This window comes from Macaca nemestrina, chromosome 7 (genome assembly GCF_043159975.1).
Source record: "Macaca nemestrina isolate mMacNem1 chromosome 7, mMacNem.hap1, whole genome shotgun sequence".
In the NCBI taxonomy this organism is placed as follows: domain Eukaryota; kingdom Metazoa; phylum Chordata; class Mammalia; order Primates; family Cercopithecidae; genus Macaca; species Macaca nemestrina.
The window spans coordinates 168,962,592-168,983,753 of NC_092131.1; the positions used below are offsets into that span (position 1 = coordinate 168,962,592).

The 21,162-nt window shown below is 41.9% G+C and overlaps 2 long non-coding RNA genes across 7 annotated transcripts in view; one reads left to right on the plus strand and one right to left on the minus strand.

Moving 5' to 3' along the window:
- The first annotated feature begins 6,590 nt into the window (after window positions 1-6,590).
- LOC105467279 (uncharacterized) lies at window positions 6,591-15,628 on the plus strand. 2 transcript variants are annotated; one of them, XR_978738.3, is made up of 3 exons: window positions 6,591-6,989; window positions 10,579-10,763; window positions 11,922-15,628. It is a non-coding gene; the product is annotated as an uncharacterized lncRNA (long non-coding RNA). The 2 variants fall into 2 exon arrangements; XR_011606207.1 differs by lacking the exon at window positions 6,591-6,989 and adding an exon at window positions 7,700-8,292.
- A 2-nt stretch (window positions 15,629-15,630) lies between these two features.
- LOC105467277 (uncharacterized) overlaps window positions 15,631-21,162 on the minus strand; it is a 45,681-nt gene continuing 40,149 nt past the window's right edge. The window contains exon 6 of one of the 5 annotated variants that reach the window (XR_011606202.1): window positions 15,631-16,379. This is a non-coding gene — a long non-coding RNA (uncharacterized lncRNA). Of the gene's footprint in view, window positions 16,380-16,733; window positions 17,002-21,162 lie in introns of those variants that run through there. The other 4 variants (XR_978736.2, XR_011606204.1, XR_011606205.1 and 1 more) reach the window with 4 other exon arrangements.

Here is a 21,162-nt window from a genome sequence, read left to right on the forward strand (position 1 = left end):
GAGCGAGCGAGAGAGAAGAGAGAGGAGGGGGAGGGAGAGAGAGAGAGAGAGAGAGAGAGAGAGAGAGAGAGAGAGAGAGAGAAAGAGGAGAGATCTGGACTCGAATCCCTTGCCGGGACCCGCGTGCCTTGTTGGGCAAGGAGAAAACGGTGCAGTGAGGAGCCAGGGTGATTGTCCACTCATAACAAAGTTTGCAACTCCCTAGATAGTCCTCTCTACACCTTAAGAGAACCCCTTCCCCTCTTCAAAATTGGTAAGTACACTTTACCAAACCGCTGGATTGTCCAGGGTTGCTGTGACTTCTCTCTGTACCCCAGGGAGCTCCTGTTCCATCCTCAGTTTGGAAGTCAGGTGGCATCACAACCCTTCCTGTCTGCCCACCCCTAACCTTCTTCTGCATTTTAGAGTTCCAGCCCTGTGGACTCCAACGGGTGTAGAGAGGAGCAGAGTTACAGGAGGTTCCCTTCCAGGTCCTGAAGGCTCCTACATCCCCCCCAGCCTTAGGTCCTTTTCCATGGTTGGGTATTGTCAGATTGGTCCTTGTCTAGACTGACGGTGCAGGGTGCCCCCTTCTGTTTGATGGCCGAGAAGCTCCGAGGCAAGAGACTGTTCAAGGCAAAAGGCACCAGACAGGAGATGTAGATTTAGGAGGAAGTGCAACTGGGAAGGTGGTAATTCTGGGCTGATGGTGGTGGAAGACGCTGGAAACCCCAAGCCATTCCACAGCTGCATATTACCGCCTCCTTGTGGACGACCTCTCTCTCTTGATTCTACCTTAAGATCTCTTTCCTGAGCTTCGGTCCCACAATCTCTGATGAACATCAGAAATGCTAAGAAAAACAATGTTTTTTTCTTATATTGTACTCAAACTGCTACCTTCTAGAGGCTGCAGCTTGGGTCTTGTGCCTCTTCTGAAACCTGCCTAGAACAAGTCAAACCATCTCTACATTGTAGCCCTTCATCTCTTAGAAGACATCTGCCATGCTTGTCTCTATGGCCCACCATCCACTCTTTTCTTCTGGCTAAGGTTCTTCTTACCCCCAACTTTCCCTGTAGTATAGTTTCCAGAGCCTATGTCATCTTTGATGGCCATATAAGCATTGCAGGTTGTCTTCTTCCTGAATTGTGCTCTCCATCCTTGTTTTGGGCAGTCTTTATGTGCAGCCTAATATTGGATTGGCTTTTGGGGAAACATCAATGACACTTACTGTGTTTGGAGTTAACTAGAATTTCTAGATTTACTTTTTTTTTTCCTCCCACGTGAACTGCAAAAGTCAGCTCTTCTCCATCTTGATCACGTGCAAGTGCTTGAGTAACTGGGCACCGTGGCTCAAGCCTGTAATCCCAACACTTTGGGAGGCCAAGGTGGGCCGATGACCTGAGGTCGGGAGTTCGAGACCAGCCTGACCAACATGGAGAAACCCCGTCTCTACTTAAAAAAAAACAAAAACACACACATACAAAATTAGCCGGGCGTGCTGGCACATGCCTACAATCCCAGCTACTTGTGAGGCTGAAGCAGGCAAATCGCTTGAACCCGGGAAGTGGAGATTGCGGTGAGCTGAGATCACGCCATTGCACTCCAGCCTGGGCAACATAAGCGAGATTCCATCTCAAAAAAAAAAATATATATATATATATACACACACACACACACACATATATATAGTGTGTGTATATAGTGTATATATATAGTGTGTGTGTATATATATACGGTGTGTGTATATATATATTCCTTCCAATTATAATACACAATCATGTATTGATGTCTCTATATGTGAACCTTTAAGATATTTTTAAAGCTAGAGTATGCCATGCAAGGTGCTAATTATTACTAACCTGCGATATGGCATACCTTCAGAATACTAATAGAGGCCCTCTTAGATTAACTTTCATACTTTTGATTATGCTTATTTAATGGTCAAGAGCTTACTCAAGTCAGAAAAATAATACGCATTGAGTACTATGCTTATGATGTGGGTGATGAAATAATCTGTACACCAAACCTCCATGACATGCAGTTTACTTATGTAACAAACCTGCACATGTACCCTTGAACCTAAAATAAAAGTTATAGTTTAAAAATAACCTACATAAATATATGACTTTGCAGCCCAAATTTCTTCTTGTTCATAGGGGCTACTACAAATGCCTTTTTTACATACTTTACTAAAATACAGATATGTAACCTGGGACACCACTTCCCATATCAGTCAAGTAACCTACCACATAAGAAGGAAGAATGGAGTTCTGTAACACCATTGGTGCATCCACTTGGATCCCTGATGGTCTTTGTGTTCCTCTAGAGTGCCCAAAAGTAAGCTGTTTAATCATCAAAATCTAAGATTGTTCTGGAGTTCAGCATGTAGTCTTGGATTGTTGTTTCAGCCTGTAAACTGGGGAAGGTGGACATTTACTTCTATTTGAAATCTACTGGTACTTCTTCCATTCTCTAAGATTTCTCAAAGATGCACCAATAATGATGTTGTCGTCATGTAGGTATAAATAAATAGTAGTTCAGACACTGCTTTGATACTTGTTTTGCTATTAGTTCACCCATTAAGACTGGGAGAGAATAAACTAATAGTAAGTTACTTGTCTAAATTCATACAACTAGTAAAAGGAGTCACACAATCTCCTCCTACTTGGGGTAAAACAGTCTCAATACTTTTCAGTACCTTCTCCAAGTAAGAGGAGATTGTTTGACTCCAAGTTCAATACGTTTCAGTACTTTCTCCACTATACTGCCTTGTTTCTAGAATAGCAAAGTGGAAAGCATCAGGTTCATACACCACCTCCATGCCCCCCATACCCCATACATGTTGGGTTTGCTTCCACACAGCCTATATTTTAAACTGAGTCTCTCTCAAAACCAGTTACTCTTATTAGAGAGCCAGAGGATTTGGACCTTAGGTCTTAGAGGGTATTGTAGCTACTACATTTTTAAAGAAAAACCCAAAGCGCCCCAGGTTTCTAAAGCCCTGGAGAAAGCTATCAGCCATTATTGTGACTTCAATTAGGTGCACACCACAGAGAAATGAAATACCTTTGGAATGCTGGCATGGTTCAAAGTCAGACCTCGAAGCCTGCTGTTTTTGAATGCTGGGGCACTGTGCGGCCAATATCAACAGCAGGTGGGGGCTAAACCAGAAATTTTTCATTTTTATTGTTATAGCACTTTTATACCTTTTACATACATAATTTTAAAGGCCTGACAAAATCTGAAGCCTGATTATTGAAATAAAATTCATGTATTATTTTCTCCTCTGGCAGGTTCTCAAAGTATTGGTCTTGAGGGTTTTCTCACATAAGAGGGCCTCTTATTTGTGTCTTAACAGTAATACTGCTATAGTTTTAAAATGCTAATGAAAATGTCCACACTCATATAAGTCAGTATCTCATTTGCTATATCGTATTATTCATGGTAGCCAGTTGCCCAAGTGGTCTCAATGAGGCCAAGGACACGGATTCAATTGTAGGAAGCCCAGTTAGCTCCACTCTATTTGCTGTCCAAAGACCCTGGCCCCTTCATTCTGGTTAAAAGCCTCATAAATCTTCGTTCATTTAGCCATAGGGGAGGTAGGCTTCAGCTTTAACTAGCTAGGACTTCCCATGCTTGGAGACACGGAAGCTAAGGGGTCACACTTGATAAAGATAGCCTTCACCCATGTTATCAGCAATATATTAAACTCTACACAACACTAAATCTTTCTCCATTTCAGCCTCACTTCCTAACTATAGGAGTCATCATCCATTTGCTGAAAATGCATTTCTTCCATTAATTGCATTCATGGCTTCGGTCTGCATTGACTCAGGTTTTGCCTAAGGAAAGTATAAAAGGAAATGATGAAAAGAACTGTAGAGCTGAGGAAGCTGACTCTGCTAGCTACCATCTTTTAAAATATCTCACCGTATACACAAGTACTATCTATATACTGACTGAAGATTTATGTATGTTTTTCATTAGCAAAAAGAAAAAAAAAAACACTTTTCCCTGCTTTTTGTTCAGGTGTTCAAATTGTGAAGCTCTTTTACTGGTGATAAGGCAAGAAGATATTGTCGCCAGGGAAGCCTGTGAACAGAAAGAAATAACTCCTGAGATTACACCTGCTTTTGATTTGGTGCCAGTAGGAATGATGGTATACACATTTTACAGAAGTCATTTTTTAATGTTAAGAAAAAATTATCATTAGTTTCCAAGATCTTTATAATAAGCTACTAAATTGGTATACTAATATACCTTTGTCCTAAAACTTGGAAGCCATACCAAAATCCTTGATTCAGATTCCTTTCTTCAATAGAGAGGGGACAGGTACAAAAAAAAATTTTCTTTTTCTGATGATATGTGCATTATCTTGCTTACAAAAGCCACAGACATCGCAACTGCTTAACACAGGCAAGGATCCAGTCACTGATACCTTCCTGAAGCTGAACACATGGAAATGTCGTCGTTGCCACCGCCTCCTCCTTCTCCTCCTCCTCCTCCTCTTCTTCCTCCTCCTCCCTTCTTCTTCTTCCTCTTTTCTCCTTCCTCTACTCCTTCTTTTTCACCTTCTCCTTCTTTTTCTTTTTGATATTTTAAGATTGGAGGATTACATTATGAGGCCAAAGTTAATATGCCATTCTGGTGAAAGGCTCCGGAAACTAAATCACTCAAGGGGTTTTGTTCCGGAGGGTTGGGACAACCTCTGAGGCACTGCGGAGATGGAGGCACGCTGAGCACACTTGCGGAAGCCTAGGAGGCAGATGGTCTTGCAAGGTTCCATCCATTGAGCTGATTCATCTTCAAGGAGTCGCCAGTTGGAAAGGGTTGTTAAAGCAATAGATTAAGCCACCAGCATTATAGTAGTTTATTTGCATTTTCCTGCAGGTCAGCCTCTGTTTAAAAGTACATTTATACTGTAATCATTGTGTATAGCAACAGCTTTGACATTAGCAACACAAGTTTGAGTCCTGGGCAAAACTCTACCATTTGCATGATTCTGAGCAAATAATTGAAACTCTCAAAGCCTGTTTGCATTTTATGAAAATACCCACTTTTGGGTGTATTTTAAAGATTAAATGACTGGGTGATTAGAATGTTTAGCAGAATATCTCGTACAAGTGCTCAGCACAAAACACCTAGATATTTCTTGCAGATCTCTCCCTGTCCTCCTCCTTTGTGTTGGTTTCCAATGCCTGCCTTTCCGGTCTGTTTGTATTCTTGCCTCTCTTAAAGTTCTATTCTCATTCGATTTTTTTTTTGAGGCCTTTACTCACAAAAAAAGACACAATGTTTCTGATTTCAGCAAATGATTTCCTGCCCCAATAAGCAAAACATTCTGGGCAGATCTCATGTGTTGCAAGTTAATGACGAACACCAACACTGGTTTTCCCTGTTTGTTTCCTAGGGAGCTTGTTCTGAGCTGTATTATGTTTGCATCTTTAATGAGAGATGTATTCTGTTGCTATGGCATATTGAAATCTATGACTTCCTCTGGAAGGTGGAATTGTCACCTTCCACCCCCCTCAGGTTTTCCCTTGGGCTTTCTGAGATTGAGATCTAGTGGCTTATGAAACTACACTTAATCAGATAAGTCTCACACTAAACTCAATGCCTTTGACTTCTAATTTCTGCATTTTAAGTCTTCCTGTAATTCAGTGGCACAGATTTATTGAAGCTTCTGCCAGCAACAATCTGCTCTGATTCGCTGCAGTTTTAATAGTTCCTGCTGAAATAGGTGGGCACACAGTGGGTAAGGAGATGAACACAGTTTTGTGTCATTTATTTCAGGTACCAGGCTGAGACCCACATTTCAGTAGGTAAAAATGTAGGTAATTGACTTTCATGCTGGTTCCAGGGTAGTAATTATATGGCCAACTCCCAGGTTCAACTTGTCCCTATAGCCTGTTCTGAGCAGATCTCATTTCCAGTATCTTTGAGTTGGTGAAATTTCCTTTAAAATAATCCAATGAATCTAACAAAGCAAATCTTCGTTCTCTCTGCACTAAAGGACACGCAATTTCTCTTAGTATTCAGAGCTCCAGTGTCCTAGGATGTGAGCTCTGCTTTGCAATTCCTTGTCAGAATGCTGCTGTTGTCGCCAACAAGCATGGCAGAATGCTGTGGACTCTTAAGAGTTCAGGAGGCCTGCAGTGCTGCTGGGTGGCTCCTGTTGCTCTCATCTGAGGTCCAAACAGAAGTCAGAGATCTTAAACTACCACATTTGTACCTTATCATACAATCTGGAATTGAGAATGTAGAGTCTAAGTTCAATGGGTGCATAGACCAGCAAAAATTTACAGACAATTTTCAGCTGTATCATGGGGTTGCCATATTTTTGTGTTGCTTTTAAGCACATTGATAATCAAACTGCTAATTAATGGCTATTACCATTGTATAAAAGAAAGGACTTTTTAACATAAGACAGTAAAAAGGACAAATCTTAGAATTAAGAATAAATTTGGCCGGGCGCGGTGGCTCAAGCCTGTAATCCCAGCACTTTGGGAGGCCGAGGCGGGCGGATCACAAGGTCAGGAGACCGAGACCACTGTGAAACCCCGTCTCTACTAAAAATACAAAAAATTAGCCGGGCGCGGTGGCTGGCGCCTGTAGTCCCAGCTACTCAGGAGGCTGAGGCAGGAGAATGGCGGGAACCCGGGAGGCGGAGCTTGCAGTGAGCCGAGATCGCGCCACTGCACTCCAGCCTGGGCAACAGCGTGAGACTCCGTCTCAAAAAAAAAAAAAAAAAAAAAAAAGAATAAATTTGACTTTGTGAATAACTCACTACATAATCTCTTTCTTTCTCTGCCTCTCTCTCTTTATCACTCACTCTCCCCTTTTCCTGCAAAGGAGATGAAAACCTCATCAAGACCAGCACTGATTTGGGAATCACCAATAGAGTCAACACCTTACTTGCAGATGATGAAACTAAGGCCCCCTAAGGTGAACTGTGAACTGAATTGATGAAAACTGGGACCAAAGCCCAGATCTCTGGGCTCCTTGTCTGGTATTTATTTTCCCTGCTTTCTTCATAATTAAATTCAGTGTAATGACCCAGACATAGAGCAAGATCCTGGAGTGTCTTCTTAATCATCAAATATTGTCCTCTATAAAGTTATAATGTTTAGTGAATTTGCTGTAGTCGAATTCTTTTAAAAATGGCTAACACATGTGTGAGAATTTGCTAGTGACCACCTAAAGTGCTTGTTCCCTAAGGGATTATTGACTATTCTTTGAAACTATAATAACAGACAACAACAAAAAAAAAAGGAAAAGAAAATTAAGATTGAGCTTAATCACTTCATTCACTTAAGTACTTATTACATGTAAAAACACTGTGTTGAGGAGGTTTTGGGATTGGTGAATCTCATGTCAAGGTGGTTTTAGAATAGCCCTTTACAAATGTAAAATATTAATTTACTAAATCGCATGACTGTATTAGTCCATTTTTCACACTGCTGATAAAGACATACCTGAGACTGGGCAATTTACAAAAAAAAGATTTAATGGACTTAAAGTTCCAGGAGGCTGGGGAGGCCTCACAATCATAACAGAAGGCAAGGAGAAGCAAGTCACGTCTTACATGGATGGCAACAGGCAAAGAGAGAGAGCTTGTGCAGGGAAATTCTCATTTTTAAAACCATCAGATCTCATGAGACTCATTCACTATCATGAGACCAGCGCAGGAAAGACCTGCCCCCATAATTCAGTCACCTCCCACCAGGTTCCTCCCATGACACGTGGGGATTGTGGGAGCTGCAATTCAAGATGAGATTTAGGTGAGGACACAGCCAAACCTTATCAATGACTTACACGTCACTTCACAATTTTCATATCCTTCCACTTCTTAGTTTCTACCTCAACATTATAGTCTATGACCTCAAACGTTGAGACACCTTAAGCACCCTTTAATTGTGGTTCTTGTTCTTCTCAACCCTTTCAGTATTTGGCCCTGTTGGTTCATTACTATTTCTTGGAACTACTCCCCATCCTTGGGGTCCAGGTCCTAGCACTATTCAGACTCTTCTACATCTCTGACTCTTCCTTCTTGATTTCGTTTGATGACCTCTCTTTCTCATTCTGACATCAGAAATGGATGTTCTCTAAGATTCCAAATTTGAACCTCCTTCATTTTCTGCAGACTCATCTTACCCTCTTTCATGACTTTAGCCACCACAGCCTCTATGCTCAGATCTTTATTGCCAGGTCTTCCAAGTTACAGATTTACTTTTCTAACTGTATGTTGGAGACTTCCAACTGAGTGTATCACATTTCTTCAAATGCAACATGACTAAAACAGAATTTATCCTGTAAGTAAGGACCCTCCCCATGAGCTCCCCTTTTCCAGACCTACTGGCTTCTCCTTCCTCCCAATCTTTCTATCTCTGTTATTGGTACCACCATCCTTGGAGGAACAATAACTGACACTGGCAAGGGAACCAGCAGAAATAATGAGTCACTCAGTCAAGACATCAGGACACACACTTCTCCCTGCCGCATTGACCCTGTGCTGGCTTCCACAACTGAGTTTGGTGTGTGGAAAAAGAAAAAAGAAGAGAACTGACACCTCTAACAAAGAGATGCCTTCAAACAACAGACAAAGGTTATCTAGACCTGAAACACTTCAATGCAAAGACAGGATTCAGGAGTTAATGAGAGGAAATGAGCTTTGCCAAGGACTTCTGCAAGGAAGCTATGATTCTCATCCAATGGGCAGAGTACCTGCCTGGATCAGCACATTGCAGAGTCTCGTCAATTTGGAGCCCTTTGCTTTGAATCCTGGCACCGGCACTGTTTAGCTTTGTGAACCCGAGTAAGATACCTAACCTTGCCATGTCTCAATTTTCTTATTTAAAAAAGAAAAGCAAAATTTAAAAACAAATTTAAGAGGATGATTGAAGAATTGAAAAGTCAATATCTCTATAAAGTTTTGGGGTTTTTAAATTTATTTATTTACTTATTTATATTTTATTTTATTTTATTTTTTTTGTTGTTGGGTTTTTTTTTTTTTTTTTTGAGACAGTCTCACTCTGTGGCCAGGCTGGAGTGCCGTGGTACGATCTCGGCTCACTGCAAGCTCCGCCTCCCGGGTTCCAACGACTCCCCTGCCTCAGCCTCCCAAGTAGCTGGGACTACAGACATGTACCACCACACCCAGCTAATTTTTTGTATTTTAGTAGAGACAGGGTTTTACCATGTTGGCCAGGATGCTCTCGATCTCCTGACCTCATGATCCACCCGCCTCAGCCTCCCAAAGTGCTGGGATTACAGGCGTGAACCACCGCGCCCGGCCCATCTATAAAGTTTTTAGAACAGTGACTGGCAATGAGCAGATACTGATTTACTGTCTGGTTTCTCCAAAAGCAGACCCTGATTTGGGAGATGATCCCAGAAAGTACCAGTAAGAGTGAGAAAGTGAGACAGGAAAGGGAAGGAAGCCAGTAAGGAGCAAGTTATCAAGCCAGTTACCTCTGTGCATGAGGAGTCCAGTTCACTGGGGAACTCTGGGAACCAGTGAGGAACATGCACTTCAGAGTCACCCTCAGAAAAACAAGGAAGCTGGGGTATTTAGACGCTAACTCTGGTCAGTCACTGGGTGAAGGCTGCTCCCAGGGTGTTAATTCTCTGGCACTTTCAGCCGGCTCCAGCTGCCAGAGAAAGCCCTTGGGCGGTTGGAAATTGGGCTACCAAATACTCAACAATGGGAGGAAACCCAGTGTTCAACAAATACGCTATCATCATCATCACCACTGACATCCAGAGGCAAAACCTATGAAAACGGGCTATTCTGGCTGAAGCTGCAGGAGAGATGTGGATGGTGGTCCCAGGATTTGGCACTGGGTGCCCAGTGATCTCATCGTAGGTGAGGTACCTGAGTCAGCTCTACAGAACCTTAGGGATTCGCAGACCAAGTTGGGGAGCACACTTCTTAGCATCTGTGAATACTGGGAGTGATTCAAAGAAGATAAAAATGGTATCTTTAGCACACCTGTTATAAGGAAAGGAAGCTTCAGATAATGAGTATATTATCACTGGGAGTGATTCAAATGAGATAAAAATCTACCTCTCTCCCTCAAGGAGCTACAACTTAGTTTCAAAGACAAAATATGAACACAGTACAGTAAGGCCAGGCGCAGTGGCTCACGCCTGTAATCCCAGCACTTTGGGAGGCCGAGGCAGGTGGATCGAGAGGTCAGGAGATTGAGACCATCCTGGCCAACATGGTGAAACCCCGCTCTACTAAAAAAAAAAATACAAAAAATTACCCAGGCGTGGTGGCGGGCGCCTGTAGTCCCAGCTACTCGGGAGGCTGAGGCAGGAGAATGGCGTGAACCTCGGAGGCGGAGCTTGCAGTGAGCCGAGTTCGCCACTGCACTCCAGCCTGGGCGACAGAGTGAGATTCTGTCTCACAAAAAAAAAAAAAAAAAAAAAAAAAGAACATAGTACAGTAAGGTAAGCAGCAATGCAAGTTTAGTGTCCAGGGAGTGGAGTAGAAGTTGAGTGTCCAGCGAGACTGCCACTGGCTAGGGTGGTCAGAAGCAGCTCCCATGAGGAAATAGGATTAGGCTTAACCCTATGGCACGATTTCTTTTCAGACTGGCAGAACAGAGGCAACAATACACTGATTGGACCTGAGAGCTCCCCTGACTGAGATGCTGGTTGTCATGTGGAAGGCCTGGGGCCCGGACTGCTGCTTCACGCAACCCCTCAGTTATACTGGACTACGCAAAGCGCTTTACTGAGTGGCAATGCCATTCTTCAGAAATCATCACTCCCAGAGGTAGATCCAGCTTTCAGCCTCTCTCCACCCCTGCCCTGCCCTTCCATCTTAAATGTTCTCTCTCAAGTCATCATAATAGCTATCAACAACCCTGTGAAATAGGCATTTTTACTGCCATTTTACAGATGAGGAGACTGAGGGTCAGGGTTAAGAAATCTCCCTAAGGGTTGTCAGCTAAACTGGGATTTAAACCCTAGTCTATCTAATTTTAAAGCCAAACCAAATCACTGTGCTTTAATGCCTCCAGTTCAAGCAGAGAAGAAAAAAAAACTCTTAATGACTTCAGATTTGAGATAGTCAAATTAGATCCTACAGATTGATCCAAAGCACTTGTATTCAGAGGTTGTTTATTCTTCCTCATTATCCACACAGCTAACGGGTACTACTTCTAAGGCCACACAGCAACTGCTGCAAGCTTATGGAGAGCAGTTTGGGAAGGGACAAAAGAGAATAGATTGAAATCCACTTGAGTGACGATTTCCCTGCCTTGGTCAACAGACGGTACATTTATGGCATTCTTGCATCTCTAGAAGTAGAAGAATTCCTTGAGATCTGAGTTCAGGTCCATTTCCGCCAAATTGCAAGGCTTATTTAGCTATTACTTAACATTCCATCTGTTACCTTTTGGCAGGTTTTTAAAAAATCAAATATATTCGTTACCTGAAGCTTCCTTTCACTATAACAGGTGTGTTAAAGATATCATTGAGGCATTCATTCATTCATTCATTCATTCCCAATAAGACAGCTTAGAAAAGTAGAGAGGGTGGGCCAGTCACGGTGGCTCACGCCTGTAATCCCAGCACTTTGGGAGGCCGAGACGGGCGGATCACAAGGTCAGGAGATCGAGACCATCCTGGTTAACACGGTGAAACCTCGTCTCTACTAAAAATACAAAAAATTAGCCGGGCGAGGTGGCGGGCGCCTATAGTCCCAGCTACTCGGGAGGCTGAGGCAGGAGAATGGCGTGAACCCGGGAGGCAGAGCTTGCAGTGAGCCCAGATCGCGCCACTGCACTCCAGCCTGGGCGACAGAGCGAGACTCCGTCTCAAAAAAATAAATAAATAAAAGTAGAGAGGGTGAAATATTAGCCTTGATGTACAGTTAAGGGAAGAGACATGACCAATAATGACCCTTCAGTTTGGTTTTTCCCTTTTGCAGACACCTGCACTCCCTGCAGCCCAGTCAGAATCCCTTGAGGAAAAAGCCCTGCAAGATTCTGGAGTAGATCACTGACAGGGCAGGTGCAGTCTCTACTCAGCATTCCAGTTAAGTGATTCCTCGCCAGTCTCTGAGGCCAGACGTCCTCTCTACTTTTTTTAGTAGGTAACTCCCTGACCAGGCACTGAAAATCTTTGGTAAAAATCACAAAGTGATTAAAAAAAAAAAAAAAAGACAAATTGGAAAAGATACCTGTGGAGGATATTTTCCAAATACTTTGGAAATCTTTTTGAATATTCTGGGCTCAGCAAGGCACTGGGCTCTCAGGGGCCATCTATGGACAAGGACATTGCCATCCCAAGATTAGAATTACATGAAGCTAGCAGAAGCTTGGGAAGCTGATGTTGAAAATTTAAGACTAACTCCCTAAGAGGCAGCATTTATTCTTAATTCCCCAGCAGTAACATTGTGCTTTTCTCTAGAAGGAGATACATGGTGATCTTTCTCTGAACTTTAAATGATCATAGTAGACCAGTACCTGTAGTAGTAGTAGTAGTAAGTTAACATTTCCTGTGTGCTGGGCACTATTCTGGTTACATGTATTAAGTCATTTAGTCCAACAATAGCCCTTTGCCATCAGTAGTATTATTATTGTCCACGTTTTACAAATGAGTTAACTGAGGCACAGAACTCAAGTCACTTACCATCCTCAGTTCCTTATCACATGGGCCTCTCCATAAGGTGACTTAGAACATAGCAGCTTGCTTCACTAGAACAAGTATGTGGGAAGATTCAGACAGACAGAGGGTGAAAGCGAGATGCAAGCCTATCTTCTGTAACCTAATTGCAGAAGTGACATCACATCACTCTGCCATATGCTATTCATAAGAAGCAAATCACTAGCCTCAGCCCACACTAACAGGGAGGAGATAACACAAACGGCATGAATATCAAGAGGTGGAGTTCACTGGGACCATCTTAAAGGATTCCTTCCACACGGTCTGACGACAGAGCCCAAGACCTTGACCAAAAGAAGAGACCGGTCACATTTTCCCTAGGCAAACTTGCAAGAACCAAACCTATCTCAACAGAGAGTGCAGGAATGGGGAAGTTGTATTGCAGAGGCCAGCTCCAGCCAGGGTTTCAAGTTAATGAGTTTCATTTAAAGTCACTTGAGCTCCAAGAGTTATATTTTCCTACCTGGCAAACTCAGACAGCGATTCCATTCAGCACCAAGAATAAGGAAAATGAAGGGTTACGAATGATGATTATTTCTCGAATTCCTAATTTAAAGTTAGTGATAAGAGCAGTTAAACTCCGGAACAGTCACCCCTTTCCTCTGTGTTCCTGTCCCTTGTCCTCACCCCTCTCTAATTTTGCGTGTCTCTCTGTGGCAGTTTCTGAGCTTTCTTTGTCTATCTTCCTTTTGTTCCCCACCTTTTGACCAGCTTTCTCTATCTTACTGCTCTGTATTTTTCTTTTCATTTTTCAGTTCCTAGGTGTTGAATTTTTTTAATTTATAAAACTTATTAGGAAGGGAAAAGTAGACAAATTTACAATAAAGTAGTGCACTGGTCAGTTTTATGTGTCAACTTGGCTAAGCCATGGTCCCCAGTTATTCAACCAAGCACTAATCCAGGCATTGTTGTGAAAGCATCTTGTAGATGTGATTAATATCTACAGTCAATTTAATGTAAGGAAGATCGCCCTGGATAATCTGGGTGGGCCTAATCTAATTAGTTGAAACTGAGGGTTCCCTGCAGAAGCAGGTATTTTGTCCGAAGGCTGCAACACCATCTCCTGCCCAGGAGTTTCCAGCTTGCCCTTCTTGACAGCCGGCCCTACAGATTTGTATGTGCCTAGCCTCCCTGTTACATAATTTCCTGCAGTAAATCGATGTGTGCGTCACGTGGGCGTGTGCATGTGTGTGTGTGTATTCTGTTGAGTCCTGAATGACACAGCTGGCAGGAATATCCAATAGTTCTGAGAGTGGTCTTATACTAATAGGGAGGGGGGGGGAATATTTTCATTTTAAAAGAATTGAATCACTTGAAATGAGTTTTCTCATTTGTGTTTTCAAAGATACTATTTTTTCCCCAGAGTAGAATTCCAGATATCCCTCAAGTCATGCCACGCTGGCCACCTCTAATTTGGCCTGAATTAGGCCTTGGTAATGTGTCTGCAGTTGGTTTCTCCCACTGGGTTCTTGGTCTCACCGACTTCAAGAATGAAGTTGTGGACCCTCGCGGTGGTTACAGTTCTTACACATGGTGTGTCCGGAGTTTGTTTCTTCAGATGTGTCCGGAGTTTATTCCTTCTGGTGGGTTCATGGTCTTGCTGACTTCAAGGGTGAAGCCGCAGACCTTCACAGTGAGTGTTACAGCTCTAAAAGGTGGCGAGTCTGGAGTTGTTTCTTCCTTCCGGTGGGTTCGTGGTCTCGCTGGCTTCGGGAGTGAAGCTGCAGGCCTTTGTGGTGAGTGTTACAGCTCATAAAAATAATGCAGACCCAAACAGTGAGCAGCAGCAAGATTTATTGCAAAGAGCGGAAAAACAAACGCTGTGAACCACAGAACGTGACCCCACCGCCCGCCTCGGCCTCCCAAGGTGCTGGGATTACAGGCGTGAGCCACTGCGCCCGGCCTGTTTTAATCTTTAATGTGGTAGTAAATGTTATTAGATATAACCCACATAAACAAAAGCTCTTTGGGTTCTCAACAACTTTTAAGAGTCCAAGGAATCCTAAGAGCATAAAGCTTGTTGAGTAACCACTGCTGCAGACCACTGATTATGGTCTTGCTGAAACAAAAAGTAGAATGTGCCTTTAGGGGTGACTGGTCCGAGGAATTGGGAACAGCTTAGAGTGGCCATGGAACCTAGAGTCCTCTCCCTCTTGCTAATAGCTAAATTCACACCAGAAGTTATGTTGTATATATGTATTTTTTTATCTTCTACAGAACCCAGCAAGATTTTGAATGCCGGATACATACTCTGTAGGTATCAATTGATTTATGTTTATTAATCTTCAATTTTGCAAAATGTATTAATTTAGAATAAGGGGGCATCTATCTTACAGCTCAAGAAGATTAATGTCCACTTGAAGGCTAAAACCTGAGCAGTTTGGGAGGCCCACCCTCCCTCAGGCCATTGCAGCTGCCATGTGAGTTCAGTGGGTGAGGGATAGAGGTAGGAGAAAGGTCCATGCCCCATTCAAGCTGGAACCTGTTCTCTGCAACTTGGAGCCTTTCTTTGTTCCGTAGAGCCACAAAGCCCATCAGATTCTGGTATTTTCCTTCAGTTAGAGAAACTGGCAGGATATGACACCTATTTTTACAACATAAGTTCTTCAGTGAAGATTTATGACTGTTGACATAGAACTCAATGTGTCCTCCCTGTATACATGCTCTATTCTAGTACACTCTTTAAGTCCTGACTAGAGTACGGTTACAAATGCTGACTCAAACCTCATCTCTATAGCTTACCAGCTGTGAAAACTTGAGCAAATTTCCTATACTCCACCAGCCTCAGCTTCCCTATCTGTAAAATGGGAATAACAGTAATACCACCTGAAAAGGTTGTGGTGAAAATTAAATGATATAATGTATACCAAGTACTTAGCATGGGTGCCTGACACAGCAAAAGATCTGAAGAAATGTTAAGTACTTTTTTGTGTGAGGCAGAATCATAGGGCTGGAAAGAGACTTTCTGTTCTTATTTGGTCGTTAATATTTAATATGCTAAGCTCTAGAGAGACTAGTTATTTGCCACTGCCCTTGGTAAGAATGGGAATGGAAAAAAGCAGATCATGTCTTGCTTCTTTTTCATCCTCATCAAAAGCCCAAGGAATGAAAATAGGAGGAGAAGAATCATTCATTTACTAAAGAAAACATGCCTCCATTTTGACCACCTGCTGTGTGTGAGTTTGCGACAATCCCCTTCCATCCAACAAGGTTGTGTTTATGTTTTAACAGGAGCGTCTCTCGCTAGAGCAGAAAGGACGCGGCATTGGCCAGGCAGCATGTGTGTCTGTTTGCCCTGAGTCCTGGGGCAGCTAGTTATCTTGGGCAGAGTTACTTTTCAGGTCTGGAGCCAGGAAAACACACTCCTTAATGCCCACATGGTTGCAGTGTGACACATAGCTTGGAAGCTTGCCACACCTATTGCAGCTGCTGCCTGACTTGTGTCCCAGGAAAGATTGTCTTCATGAGATATTCTTAGGGATGAATGCTGTAAGAAACGTGCACACCACGCAGGACAGCAGCCACCTAACTTCAGAGGTTCATCCTTGCACAGGCCCCTGCAGTCTGGGCTATGCCGGTGGTCTGCCTAGGAAACAGCCTTCAGTATGCAGGGGACTGTGAGTTGCCCAGTAACTGCATTTGAGAATCAAAGCACCGATTTCAGGCAGCGATGGGCTGTGTGTCTGGAGACAGGTGTGGAGACTGCTTTCGTGTGCTCCTGCTGAAGGAATAGAAGGCAGCATGAACTCAGACTGAATGGCTGGCTCTGGTATGTGTCTGAATTAAAACCAAACCACCATTTCACCAATGGCACACAGATGGACCCCTGCTTGACACCACAAGAGGAAAACTAAAAATGAAATCAGCCAGAATAACTAATTTTGTTATTAGTTAAAATAATTTCAAAACAAGCAACTCTATTGTTTTAAAAGGGAACATCAAAATAACAGGAAAATTGGAAAGTAGCAATGTCATATAATGTCTGAAAATAAGCTAAAAAGAATGCACATTATTTCAGTGGGAGAAGAAAAGTCCAAGGAAAAGATACAACAAAACTTTTCGTATGTGTCACAAGCTGTTCCCATCACTACTGAAGACACAAGGGGAGAAAGTGGTTTGTACTCTACTCCTAGGAATCTGGGTTAGACCATGAGAGCAATTGCCATGATAACAGTGGGGAAGCAAACAGGGACGTAATGGGACAATACCTCATGAGAGTCCCTGTGTGTTTGGAGTGGCTCAGGGCCTCCTTTCCATCTTCGGCAGTGAGTTGCAAATAGTGCAGTGCGTTACTTTCTACATAATTATTTAACCTAAGGAAACACTTCAGTGATGACCGCCGCCTGCAATGAGGCAATAGCAAGGATTAAAAATAGCCAAGGCAAGTCATTAAAATATCAGGTAGCAAACAGTCCTTAATGAATGAAACAAGTTTTTTGGAAGCAAGGACCTATGACTAGGAAGACTTGGAAAATTGTAGGCTTGTGTGTGCTTATTCTAATTTTCCATTGTGTATGTTTTTGTTTGTAATTCCCTTCCCGCCCCTCAACCATTCAGGGCTAACTCGATTTTAACCCCTCCAGTCTCACACTTCCACATAATTAGGTTAGGTCGCCCTCTGGTGGCACAGAGCTAATCTAGCTTCTGATAAAGCCTGTATCTTCTCTGCAATGCAATGCCTTAGATTTGAGCTATTTAAATATTCTGTTAACGCTTTCATATGTAGCAAATATAAACTGACACTTTTTAATGGAAAGAAGCAGCAATAAAAACCTAATTACAGTTTCTCTTTCATTTCTTGTAAAGACTTCAGGAAGCAATTTGGAATCTTGAAGAACTTAGGTAATATTGACTGTACTGTCCTATCAGAAATATGTCATTAACAGGGATTCTGTGTTACTGAGATTGATAGCATGTTTGATAAATACGCTTTCACTGTTGATGGCAAATAAAACACTCTGGCTCATAAAGAGATGACCTCAGCCAGGGCAATCTTCATAAACCTACTTGAAGTGGACTTGAAAAATAAAAAGGGCCAACAATCACTGAAAATATACAGGAGGTGAGAAAAAATTTTAATAAGTGAATAATTGAATTTTGAAAATAGTGCAAGCAACAGGCTTAATCAGCAGGCAGGGTGCTAGTGCTGATACCGTCACTATCTAGCTCTGTGGTCTTGCATTCCATCAGATGCACCAATAGCCTGAAGCTAAATTTGTGATTTTTTCTTAAACTGCCTAAAATGTTACTTGTAACTCAAAGAATCTCAATTAATAAATGCTCCCCAGAAGACTATAATCAGCATAGACCCAATAATATATACATATACATTATAAAGGCAATTTAAACAATGAATACCCAGGAAGACTTCCTCAATTATTCGGGATGCACTGGGAAACATGGCAAAAGTAAGCATCAAATTTAACACGTAATAGGCACAGCTATGAGGAGAGAGGCTGATATTTAATCTCAAGCTCAGATTTTGAGGAAAAGGGCTGGCTGTGATGGATCTGGCTTTGATCAGGAGCTCACCCTGGTGTTAGCTCGTGAATATGGTAAATCAGGTGGGATTTGGGGCTGGAGCACGTAGCCCAACAGATGTGAACTGCAAGGACAAACTCATCAATCCTATGGGAAAAAAAATGGAATAGTTTCTTGCTTTGAGCCCTGACAAATATGTGTTTATGCTACTTCTGCTACTGTTAATAATTAATAGTGAAGTAGATATTTTTCTCACATTGAAATTAGGCAGTATAACTAAAGCCATATTGTTGAGTTAATGTATTCTAACCCATGCCACAAAAAGATTTTATGGCTCTGTAAAGATTTCTTACAAAGAATATGGCATAGTAAAAAAAATTAATCTCAGATAAAAATGCATCTGAGCCTTCAATGTCAGCTACAAAATTCCACAATTTGAAAAAAAAAATTAAATTTTAATAGAAGGATTTGAGACAGGAACAAATATCATTAACAAAATACTGTTTTACTGTTTTTGCCTAACGTTTTACGTTTCCAGCATCTTTAAATTCACACATTTACTATTTCCTCCAACACTGCAGGTAGTAGGATCCTTAGTTAATGTTCATTTCATTAACTGGAGAAAGGAATTGAGGGATTTCCCAAGATCACATAAAATATCTTAGAGAAGTCCACATGGTTTTTGTTTGATCCATCTATTCATCTATCCATCCATCTATCCATCTATCCATCCATCCATTCATCCATCCATTCATCTATCCATCCATCCATCCATTCGTCCATCCATCCATCCATTCATCCATCCATACATTCATACATTTATGCATCAGATGCCTATTGAGCAAGTCTGTATAATATATATGTACTGTTACAAGGGTAGCAAAGGTGAATTAGATATAATATCTCTGTATAAAAGGAGCTTGCAATATAGTAGGACCAATAAGACAAGTATAAATTTACAAAATAGGCTGACATGGGTGCTTTATACATTCACAGGATTGGAATTTCAGAAGCTAAAGGGATCTTAGAGGTTATGTAGTCCAATTTCCCTCAAGAGTGCATAAATATTCTGTAGAATATCTAGTATCCAGGAATTTTTCCTAACACTCTTAAAAAATATAGCATATACATAATATGATATAAATATAAAAGTATATATTATAAATTATATATGATTACATATTATGTTTTTTAAATATACATATAAAATGATGGACTATAATCTATTAAAACAGTCCATTTGCATTTGAATAGTTCTTATTGAGAGGAAATTTCTGTGATACTAAGCAAAAATCTTAATTTAATCTCTACTTAGAAAGCTATGCTGTTTCTAACACCTTTTTTCTATAACAGGTATTCTTATATTGAACTCATGTACCCCTGGGTTATCCATTTTCCAGAATAGGGCCTGAAAATCTTTCTGCATTCTGGTTTGCTTTCTGTAGAGGAACTAAATTTGTATTATTCTTAAATGTGATGCCTGAATTGGATCTATCTATTTAGAGTATAATGGAGTCACTTCCTCTCATGGTATTTATTATACTCTACTCGTGAATTATGCAAAAGCATGTGCTTTTCTTGCAGCTATAGCACGCTGATCGCTTGTCTTATACTTGAAGTCGACTAAAGCCCCAGGCCCTGCTGCTGCAGCCATCATCCTAGCCAAAGAGAGCACGGTGCGTGCTGGGAGGATAGAGGGGGCAGGACAGGGCTAGTCGAGGAAATGCCTTTCGTCCTTGCTGGGTCTCAGGAACAGAAGCTGGGCATGTGGACAGAGGAGTGAACAGGCCAGTCCTTGTCCTGGGTTTGGGGGCCCAGGCTGAGGAGAAAATGAAAAATGAACTCCAAGTTGAAGGTAGGCCCAAAAGCAAGGGAGAACTAAAAACAAATCATCTGAGGAGCAAGTCAAGTTAAATATTAAGAGCCAAAGTGAAATGCCTTCAATAAGGGACAGACAAGGATAAAAAAGCAGGTTTCAGAGGTAGATTTCAGAAAAGTAACTCAAAGCAATTTTAGATCTTGTATGGGTTCACTCCTAGAGGAGGACCAAGCCTGTTCCAGCATCTTCAGATACTTAATCAACATTCACTATGTGCCACGGCCTGGCTAAGCACTGGATATAAAAGATGAAGAAGAACTGGCCGCAGTTGTTAGAGATCTCACAGCCACCTCTGGGAGACGATGCAGCCATATACCTATTCCATAATGTGTTCAGTACCAGGAGGAGGAACACATGGAACTACAGAAGAAAAGCAAATAGCACTGCTGGGTTGTTCAATTAGGCTCTGGGGAGGAGACTGAGTCTTACAGCATGGGGAGGAGTTAGGCAGATGAAAGCGGTGGGGAAGGAATTTCTTCATGGAAAAGTCAAGTCAAAGCCAGAGAATGAGAAACAGCATGATGTAAAAAGGAGCTACTTGTAGTTCAGTGCTGCTGGATTGTCAAGTATTGATCACTATGGTAATAGATTTTTTTCTTTCCCTGTACTTGGGAAGTTACCTTTAGAACCTAAGTAAAGGTTTTTACATTTATTGATTTTAATATATCTATTACTTGTCTTGCCCTTTTATAGTAGTCTTGGAATATTCTCAAAGTATTAAAGGATTATATTTACTACTTCCCAAGAGCTACAGATCATCTGAAAACCTGATAAACATTCTTTCTCCAGCTTTCTTCTAGCCTTTGAAACAAAAAAGTTCAACAGCGCAGCAGCATCAAATCCAGAACCCTTCAGTATCCTCTAAAGATCTTCTGAAAAACTGACATTGACCCCACAGTCAACCGCCCACATACATAGGTGTTTAATTAGCTAACACTCTGCAGTCATGAGAGACAGTCTGGCTATCTATGGTCAGGAATGGCAGGTTAGGACAACTTAGAAAGGATCCTACATAAAAGTATACCTGCCAAAGGGGAGGTCAGGCATCAGAAGACAGATCCACATGTCAGTGCTGAAGGGAACTCAGTTCCAGATATAGGCAGCAGCCAATGTCTAGAAATTATGGTAACAGACAACAAGCAAG